The following is a 10,576-nucleotide window of genomic DNA, read 5'->3' as shown; positions in this document are numbered from 1 at the left end:
CCTGAAAGCTGTTGCTGGTCTTCACCGTCCCCCTGCAGCCTATTCACAGGCACAACAGGATCTGGGACCCGGGCTTGCCCAGAGGAGGAACATCTCATGGATCTCGTCCTCGGCAGAGCCTGATTCCGAAAAGGCACACGTCCGGCTCCTTGTCCCACACGGAAGGTGGCAGCCCTGAAAGCTGTTGCTGGTCTTCACCGTCCCCCTGCAGCCTATTCACAGGCACAACAGGATCTGGGACGTGGGCTTGCCCAGAGGAGGAACATCTCATGGATCTCGTCCTCGGCAGAGCCTGATTCCGAAAAGGCACACGTCCGGCTCCTTGTCCCACACGGAAGGTGGCAGCCCTGAAAGCTGTTGCTGGTCTTCACCGTCCCCCTGCAGCCTATTCACAGGCACAACAGGATCTGGGACCCGGGCTTGCCCAGAGGAGGAACATCTCATGGCTCTCGTCCTCGGCAGAGCCTGATTCCGAAAAGGCACACGTCCGGCTCCTTGTCCCACACGGAAGGTGGCAGCCCTGAAAGATGTTGCTGGTCTTCACCGTCCCCCTGCAGCCTATTCACACGCACAACAGGATCTGGGACCCGGGCATGCCCAGAGGAGGAACACCTCATGGCTCTCGTCCTCGGCAGAGCCTGATTCCGAAAAGGCACACGTCCGGCTCCTTGTCCCACACGGAAGGTGGCAGCCCTGAAAGCTGTTGCTGGTCTTCACCGTCCCCCTGCAGCCTATTCACAGGCACAACAGGATCTGGGACCCGGGCTTGCCCAGAGGAGGAACATCTCATGGATCTCGTCCTCGGCAGAGCCTGATTCCGAAAAGGCACACGTCCGGCTCCTTATCCCACACGGTAGGTGGCAGCCCTGAAAGCTGTTGCTGGTCTTCACCGTCCCCCTGCAGCCTATTCACAGGCACAACAGGATCTGGGACCCGGGCTTGCCCAGAGGAGGAACATCTCATGGCTCTCGTCCTCGGCAGAGCCTGATTCCGAAAAGGCACACGTCCGGCTCCTTGTGCCACACGGAAGGTGGCAGCCCTGAAAGATGTTGCTGGTCTTCACCGTCCCCCTGCAGCCTATTCACAGGCACAACAGGATCTGGGACCCGAGCATGCCCAGAGGAGGAACATCTCATGGCTCTCGTCCTCGGCAGAGCCTGATTCCGAAAAGGCACACGTCCGGCTCCTTGTCCCACACGGAAGGTGGCAGCCCTGAAACCTGTTGCTGGTCTTCACCGTCCCCCTGCAGCCTATTCACAGGTACAACAGGATCTGGGACCCGGGCTTGCCCAGAGGAGGAACATCTCATGGATCTCTTCCTCAGCAGAGCCTGATTCCGAAAAGGCACACGTCCGGCTCCTTGTCCCACACGGAAGGTGGCAGCCCTGAAAGCTGTTGCTGGTCTTCACCGTCCCCCTGCAGCCTATTCACAGGCACAACAGGATCTGGGACCCGGGCTTGCCCAGAGGAGGAACATCTCATGGCTCTCGTCCTCGGCAGAGCCTGATTCCGAAAAGGCACACGTCCGGCTCCTTGTGCCACACGGAAGGTGGCAGCCCTGAAAGCTGTTGCTGGTCTTCACCGTCCCCCTGCAGCCTATTCACAGGCACAACAGGATCTGGGACCCGGGCTTGCCCAGAGGAGGAACATCTCATGGATCTCTTCCTCAGCAGAGCCTGATTCCGAAAAGGCACACGTCCGGCTCCTTGTCCCACACGGAAGGTGGCAGCCCTGAAAGCTGTTGCTGGTCTTCACCGTCCCCCTGCAGCCTATTCACAGGCACAACAGGATCTGGGACGTGGGCTTGCCCAGAGGAGGAACATCTCATGGCTCTCGTCCTCGGCAGAGCCTGATTCCGAAAAGGCACACGTCCGGCTCCTTGTGCCACACGGAAGGTGGCAGCCCTGAAAGCTGTTGCTGGTCTTCACCGTCCCCCTGCAGCCTATTCACAGGCACAACAGGATCTGGGACCCGGGCTTGCCCAGAGGAGGACCATCTCATGGATCTCGTCCTCGGCAGAGCCTGATTCCGAAAAGGCACACGTCCGGCTCCTTGTCCCACACGGAAGGTGGCAGCCCTGAAAGCTGTTGCTGGTCTTCACCATCCCCCTGCAGCCTATTCACAGGCACAACAGGATCTGGGACCCGGGCTTGCTGAGAGGAGGAACATCTCATGGCTCTCGTCCTCGGCAGAGCCTGATTCCGAAAAGGCACACGTCCGGCTCCTTGTCCCACACGGAAGGTGGCAGCCCTGAAAGCTGTTGCTGGTCTTCACCGTCCCCCTGCAGCCTATTCACACGCACAACAGGATCTGGGACCCGGGCTTGCCCAGAGGAGGAACATCTCATGGCTCTCGTCCTCGGCAGAGCCTGATTCCGAAAAGGCACACGTCCGGCTCCTTGTCCCACACGGAAGGTGGCAGCCCTGAAAGCTGTTGCTGGTCTTCACCGTCCCCCTGCAGCCTATTCACACGCACAACAGCATCTGGGACCCTGGCATGCCCAGAGGAGGAACATCTCATGGCTCTCGTCCTCGGCAGAGCCTGATTCCGAAAAGGCACACGTCCGGCTCCTTGTCCCACACGGAAGGTGGCAGCCCTGAAAGCTGTTGCTGGTCTTCACCGTCCCCCTGCAGCCTATTCACAGGCACAACAGGATCTGGGACGTGGGCTTGCCCAGAGGAGGAACATCTCATGGATCTCGTCCTCGGCAGAGCCTGATTCCGAAAAGGCACACGTCCGGCTCCTTTTGCCACACAGAAGGTGGCAGCCCTGAAAGATGTTGCTGGTCTTCACCGTCCCCCTGCAGCCTATTCACAGGCACAACAGGATCTGGGACGTGGGCTTGCCCAGAGGAGGAACATCTCATGGCTCTCGTCCTCGGCAGAGCCTGATTCCGAAAAGGCACACGTTCGGCTCCTTGTCCCACACGGAAGGTGGCAGCCCTGAAAGATGTTGCTGGTCTTCACCGTCCCCCTGCAGCCTATTCACAGGCACAACAGGATCTGGGACCCGGGCTTGCTGAGAGGAGGAACATCTCATGGCTCTCGTCCTCGGCAGAGCCTGATTCCGAAAAGGCACACGTCCGGCTCCTTGTCCCACACGGAAGGTGGCAGCCCTGAAACCTGTTGCTGGTCTTCACCGTCCCCCTGCAGCCTATTCACAGGTACAACAGCATCTGGGACCCGGGCTTGCCCAGAGGAGGAACATCTCATGGATCTCTTCCTCAGCAGAGCCTGATTCCGAAAAGGCACACGTCCGGCTCCTTGTCCCACACGGAAGGTGGCAGCCCTGAAAGCTGTTGCTGGTCTTCACCGTCCCCCTGCAGCCTATTCACAGGCACAACAGGATCTGGGACCCGGGATTGCCCAGAGGAGGAACATCTCATGGCTCTCGTCCTCGGCAGAGCCTGATTCCGAAAAGGCACACAACCGGCTCCTTGTCCCACACGGAAGGTGGCAGCCCTGAAAGCTGTTGCTGGTCTTCACCGTCCCCCTGCAGCCTATTCACAGGCACAACAGGATCTGGGACCCGGGCTTGCTGAGAGGAGGAACATCTCATGGCTCTCGTCCTCGGCAGAGCCTGATTCCGAAAAGGCACACGTCCGGCTCCTTGTGCCACACGGAAGGTGGCAGCCCTGAAAGCTGTTGCTGGTCTTCACCGTCCCCCTGCAGCCTATTCACAGGCACAACAGGATCTGGGACGTGGGCTTGCCCAGAGGAGGAACATCTCATGGATCTCGTCCTCGGCAGAGCCTGATTCCGAAAAGGCACACGTCCGGCTCCTTGTCCCACACAGAAGGTGGCAGCCCTGAAAGATGTTGCTGGTCTTCACCGTCCCCCTGCAGCCTATTCACAGGCACAACAGGATCTGGGACCCGGGCTTGCCCAGAGGAGGAACATCTCATGGATCTCGTCCTCGGCAGAGCCTGATTCCGAAAAGGCACACGTCCGGCTCCTTGTCCCACACGGAAGGTGGCAGCCCTGAAAGCTGTTGCTGGTCTTCACCGTCCCCCTGCAGCCTATTCACACGCACAACAGGATCTGGGACCCGGGCATGCCCAGAGGAGGAACACCTCATGGCTCTCGTCCTCGGCAGAGCCTGATTCCGAAAAGGCACACGTCCGGCTCCTTGTCCCACACGGAAGGTGGCAGCCCTGAAAGCTGTTGCTGGTCTTCACCGTCCCCCTGCAGCCTATTCACAGGCACAACAGGATCTGGGACCCGGGCTTGCCCAGAGGAGGAACATCTCATGGATCTCGTCCTCGGCAGAGCCTGATTCCGAAAAGGCACACGTCCGGCTCCTTATCCCACACGGTAGGTGGCAGCCCTGAAAGCTGTTGCTGGTCTTCACCGTCCCCCTGCAGCCTATTCACAGGCACAACAGGATCTGGGACCCGGGCTTGCCCAGAGGAGGAACATCTCATGGCTCTCGTCCTCGGCAGAGCCTGATTCCGAAAAGGCACACGTCCGGCTCCTTGTGCCACACGGAAGGTGGCAGCCCTGAAAGATGTTGCTGGTCTTCACCGTCCCCCTGCAGCCTATTCACAGGCACAACAGGATCTGGGACCCGAGCATGCCCAGAGGAGGAACATCTCATGGCTCTCGTCCTCGGCAGAGCCTGATTCCGAAAAGGCACACGTCCGGCTCCTTGTCCCACACGGAAGGTGGCAGCCCTGAAAGCTGTTGCTGGTCTTCACCGTCCCCCTGCAGCCTATTCACAGGCACAACAGGATCTGGGACCCGGGCTTGCCCAGAGGAGGAACATCTCATGGATCTCGTCCTCGGCAGAGCCTGATTCCGAAAAGGCACACGTCCGGCTCCTTGTGCCACACGGAAGGTGGCAGCCCTGAAAGCTGTTGCTGGTCTTCACCGTCCCCCTGCAGCCTATTCACAGGCACAACAGGATCTGGGACCCGGGCTTGCCCAGAGGAGGAACATCTCATGGATCTCGTCCTCGGCAGAGCCTGATTCCGAAAAGGCACACGTCCGGCTCCTTGTCCCACACGGAAGGTGGCAGCCCTGAAAGATGTTGCTGGTCTTCACCGTCCCCCTGCAGCCTATTCACAGGCACAACAGGATCTGGGACCCGGGCATGCCCAGAGGAGGAACATCTCATGGCTCTCGTCCTCGGCAGAGCCTGATTCCGAAAAGGCACACAACCGGCTCCTTGTCCCACACGGAAGGTGGCAGCCCTGAAAGCTGTTGCTGGTCTTCACCGTCCCCCTGCAGCCTATTCACACGCACAACAGGATCTGGGACCCGGGCTTGCCCAGAGGAGGAACATCTCATGGCTCTCGTCCTCGGCAGAGCCTGATTCCGAAAAGGCACACGTCCGGCTCCTTGTCCCACACGGAAGGTGGCAGCCCTGAAAGCTGTTGCTGGTCTTCACCGTCCCCCTGCAGCCTATTCACAGGTACAACAGCATCTGGGACCCTGGCATGCCCAGAGGAGGAACATCTCATGGCTCTCGTCCTCGGCAGAGCCTGATTACGAAAAGGCACACCTCCGGCTCCTTGTCCCACACCGAAGGTGGCAGCCCTGAAAGCTGTTGCTGGTCTTCACCGTCCCCCAGCAGCCTATTCACACGCACAACAGGATCTGGGACCCGGGCATGCCCAGAGGAGGAACATCTCATGGCTCTCGTCCTCGGCAGAGCCTGATTCCGAAAAGGCACACGTCCGGCTCCTTGTCCCACACGGAAGGTGGCAGCCCTGAAAGCTGTTGCTGGTCTTCACCGTCCCCCTGCAGCCTATTCACAGGCACAACAGGATCTGGGACCCGGGCTTGCCCAGAGGAGGAACATCTCATGGCTCTCGTCCTCGGCAGAGCCTGATTCCGAAAAGGCACACAACCGGCTCCTTGTCCCACACGGAAGGTGGCAGCCCTGAAAGCTGTTGCTGGTCTTCACCATCCCCCTGCAGCCTATTCACAGGCACAACAGGATCTGGCACCCGGGCTTGCTGAGAGGAGGAACATCTCATGGCTCTCGTCCTCGGCAGAGCCTGATTCCGAAAAGGCACACGTCCGGCTCCTTGTCCCACACGGAAGGTGGCAGCCCTGAAAGCTGTTGCTGGTCTTCACCGTCCCCCTGCAGCCTATTCACAGGCACAACAGGATCTGGGACGTGGGCTTGCCCAGAGGAGGAACATCTCATGGCTCTCGTCCTCGGCAGAGCCTGATTCCGAAAAGGCATACGTCCGGCTCCTTGTCCCACACGGAAGGTGGCAGCCCTGAAAGCTGTTGCTGGTCTTCACCGTCCCCCTGCAGCCTATTCACAGGTACAACAGCATCTGGGACCCTGGCATGCCCAGAGGAGGAACATCTCATGGCTCTCGTCCTCGGCAGAGCCTGATTCCCAAAAGGCACACGTCCGGCTCCTTGTCCCACACGGAAGGTGGCAGCCCTGAAAGCTGTTGCTGGTCTTCACCGTCCCCCTGCAGCCTATTCACAGGCACAACAGGATCTGGGACGTGGGCTTGCCCAGAGGAGGAACATCTCATGGATCTCGTCCTCGGCAGAGCCTGATTCCGAAAAGGCACACGTCCGGCTCCTTGTCCCACACAGAAGGTGGCAGCCCTGAAAGATGTTGCTGGTCTTCACCGTCCCCCTGCAGCCTATTCACAGGCACAACAGGATCTGGGACCCGGGCTTGCCCAGAGGAGGAACATCTCATGGATCTCGTCCTCGGCAGAGCCTGATTCCGAAAAGGCACACGTCCGGCTCCTTGTCCCACACGGAAGGTGGCAGCCCTGAAAGCTGTTGCTGGTCTTCACCGTCCCCCTGCAGCCTATTCACACGCACAACAGGATCTGGGACCCGGGCATGCCCAGAGGAGGAACATCTCATGGCTCTCGTCCTCGGCAGAGCCTGATTCCGAAAAGGCACACGTCCGGCTCCTTGTCCCACACGGAAGGTGGCAGCCCTGAAAGCTGTTGCTGGTCTTCACCGTCCCCCTGCAGCCTATTCACAGGCACAACAGGATCTGGGACCCGGGCTTGCCCAGAGGAGGAACATCTCATGGATCTCGTCCTCGGCAGAGCCTGATTCCGAAAAGGCACACGTCCGGCTCCTTGTCCCACACGGAAGGTGGCAGCCCTGAAAGCTGTTGCTGGTCTTCACCGTCCCCCTGCAGCCTATTCACAGGCACAACAGGATCTGGGACGTGGGCTTGCCCAGAGGAGGAACATCTCATGGATCTCGTCCTCGGCAGAGCCTGATTCCGAAAAGGCACACGTCCGGCTCCTTGTCCCACACGGAAGGTGGCAGCCCTGAAAGCTGTTGCTGGTCTTCACCGTCCCCCTGCAGCCTATTCACAGGCACAACAGGATCTGGGACCCGGGCTTGCCCAGAGGAGGAACATCTCATGGCTCTCGTCCTCGGCAGAGCCTGATTCCGAAAAGGCACACGTCCGGCTCCTTGTCCCACACGGAAGGTGGCAGCCCTGAAAGATGTTGCTGGTCTTCACCGTCCCCCTGCAGCCTATTCACAGGCACAACAGGATCTGGGACGTGGGCTTGCCCAGAGGAGGAACATCTCATGGATCTCGTCCTCGGCAGAGCCTGATTCCGAAAAGGCACACGTCCGGCTCCTTGTGCCACACGGAAGGTGGCAGCCCTGAAAGATGTTGCTGGTCTTCACCGTCCCCCTGCAGCCTATTCACAGGCACAACAGGATCTGGGACCCGGGCTTGCCCAGAGGAGGAACATCTCATGGATCTCGTCCTCGGCAGAGCCTGATTCCGAAAAGGCACACGTTCGGCTCCTTGTCCCACACGGAAGGTGGCAGCCCTGAAAGATGTTGCTGGTCTTCACCGTCCCCCTGCAGCCTATTCACAGGCACAACAGGATCTGGGACCCGGGCTTGCTGAGAGGAGGAACATCTCATGGCTCTCGTCCTCGGCAGAGCCTGATTCCGAAAAGGCACACGTCCGGCTCCTTGTCCCACACGGAAGGTGGCAGCCCTGAAACCTGTTGCTGGTCTTCACCGTCCCCCTGCAGCCTATTCACAGGTACAACAGGATCTGGGACCCGGGCTTGCCCAGAGGAGGAACATCTCATGGATCTCGTCCTCAGCAGAGCCTGATTCCGAAAAGGCACACGTCCGGCTCCTTGTCCCACACGGAAGGTGGCAGCCCTGAAAGCTGTTGCTGGTCTTCACCGTCCCCCTGCAGCCTATTCACAGGCACAACAGGATCTGGGACCCGGGCTTGCCCAGAGGAGGAACATCTCATGGCTCTCGTCCTCGGCAGAGCCTGATTCCGAAAAGGCACACGTCCGGCTCCTTGTGCCACACGGAAGGTGGCAGCCCTGAAAGCTGTTGCTGGTCTTCACCGTCCCCCTGCAGCCTATTCACAGGCACAACAGGATCTGGGACCCGGGCTTGCCCAGAGGAGGAACATCTCATGGATCTCTTCCTCAGCAGAGCCTGATTCCGAAAAGGCACACGTCCGGCTCCTTGTCCCACACGGAAGGTGGCAGCCCTGAAAGCTGTTGCTGGTCTTCACCGTCCCCCTGCAGCCTATTCACAGGCACAACAGGATCTGGGACGTGGGCTTGCCCAGAGGAGGAACATCTCATGGCTCTCGTCCTCGGCAGAGCCTGATTCCGAAAAGGCACACGTCCGGCTCCTTGTGCCACACGGAAGGTGGCAGCCCTGAAAGCTGTTGCTGGTCTTCACCGTCCCCCTGCAGCCTATTCACAGGCACAACAGGATCTGGGACCCGGGCTTGCCCAGAGGAGGAACATCTCATGGATCTCGTCCTCGGCAGAGCCTGATTCCGAAAAGGCACACGTCCGGCTCCTTGTCCCACACGGAAGGTGGCAGCCCTGAAAGCTGTTGCTGGTCTTCACCATCCCCCTGCAGCCTATTCACAGGCACAACAGGATCTGGGACCCGGGCTTGCTGAGAGGAGGAACATCTCATGGCTCTCGTCCTCGGCAGAGCCTGATTCCGAAAAGGCACACGTCCGGCTCCTTGTCCCACACGGAAGGTGGCAGCCCTGAAAGCTGTTGCTGGTCTTCACCGTCCCCCTGCAGCCTATTCACAGGCACAACAGGATCTGGGACGTGGGCTTGCCCAGAGGAGGAACATCTCATGGCTCTCGTTCTCGGCAGAGCCTGATTCCCAAAAGGCACACGTCCGGCTCCTTGTGCCACACGGAAGGTGGCAGCCCTGAAAGCTGTTGCTGGTCTTCACCGTCCCCATGCAGCCTATTATCAGGCACAACAGGATCTGGGACCCGGGCTTGCCCAGAGGAGGAACATCTCATGGCTCTCGTCCTCGGCAGATCCTGATTCCGAAAAGGCACACGTCCGGCTCCTTGTCCCACACGGAAGGTGGCAGCCCTGAAAGCTGTTGCTGGTCTTCACCGTCCCCCTGCAGCCTATTCACACGCACAACAGCATCTGGGACCCTGGCATGCCCAGAGGAGGAACATCTCATGGCTCTCGTCCTCGGCAGAGCCTGATTCCGAAAAGGCACACGTCCGGCTCCTTGTCCCACACGGAAGGTGGCAGCCCTGAAAGCTGTTGCTGGTCTTCACCGTCCCCCTGCAGCCTATTCACAGGCACAACAGGATCTGGGACGTGGGCTTGCCCAGAGGAGGAACATCTCATGGCTCTCGTCCTCGGCAGAGCCTGATTCCGAAAAGGCACACGTCCGGCTCCTTGTCCCACACGGAAGGTGGCAGCCCTGAAAGCTGTTGCTGGTCTTCACCGTCCCCCTGCAGCCTATTCACAGGCACAACAGGATCTGGGACCCGGGCTTGCCCAGAGGAGGAACATCTCATGGATCTCGTCCTCGGCAGAGCCTGATTCCGAAAAGGCACACGTCCGGCTCCTTGTCCCACACGGAAGGTGGCAGCCCTGAAAGCTGTTGCTGGTCTTCACCATCCCCCTGCAGCCTATTCACAGGCACAACAGGATCTGGGACCCGGGCTTGCTGAGAGGAGGAACATCTCATGGCTCTCGTCCTCGGCAGAGCCTGATTCCGAAAAGGCACACGTCCGGCTCCTTGTCCCACACGGAAGGTGGCAGCCCTGAAAGCTGTTGCTGGTCTTCACCGTCCCCCTGCAGCCTATTCACAGGCACAACAGGATCTGGGACGTGGGCTTGCCCAGAGGAGGAACATCTCATGGCTCTCGTTCTCGGCAGAGCCTGATTCCGAAAAGGCACACGTCCGGCTCCTTGTGCCACACGGAAGGTGGCAGCCCTGAAAGCTGTTGCTGGTCTTCACCGTCCCCATGCAGCCTATTCACAGGCACAACAGGATCTGGGACCCGGGCTTGCCCAGAGGAGGAACATCTCATGGCTCTCGTCCTCGGCAGAGCCTGATTCCGAAAAGGCACACGTCCGGCTCCTTGTCCCACACGGAAGGTGGCAGCCCTGAAAGCTGTTGCTGGTCTTCACCGTCCCCCTGCAGCCTATTCACACGCACAACAGCATCTGGGACCCTGGCATGCCCAGAGGAGGAACATCTCATGGCTCTCGTCCTCGGCAGAGCCTGATTCCGAAAAGGCACACGTCCGGCTCCTTGTCCCACACGGAAGGTGGCAGCCCTGAAAGCTGTTGCTGGTCTTC

The sequence above is a fragment of the Accipiter gentilis genome, unplaced genomic scaffold, assembly GCF_929443795.1.
Source record: "Accipiter gentilis unplaced genomic scaffold, bAccGen1.1, whole genome shotgun sequence".
NCBI classification, from domain to species: Eukaryota; Metazoa; Chordata; class Aves; order Accipitriformes; family Accipitridae; genus Astur; species Astur gentilis.
The sequence above is the reverse complement of the archived record's forward strand: the minus strand, read 5'-3'. Positions refer to the sequence as shown.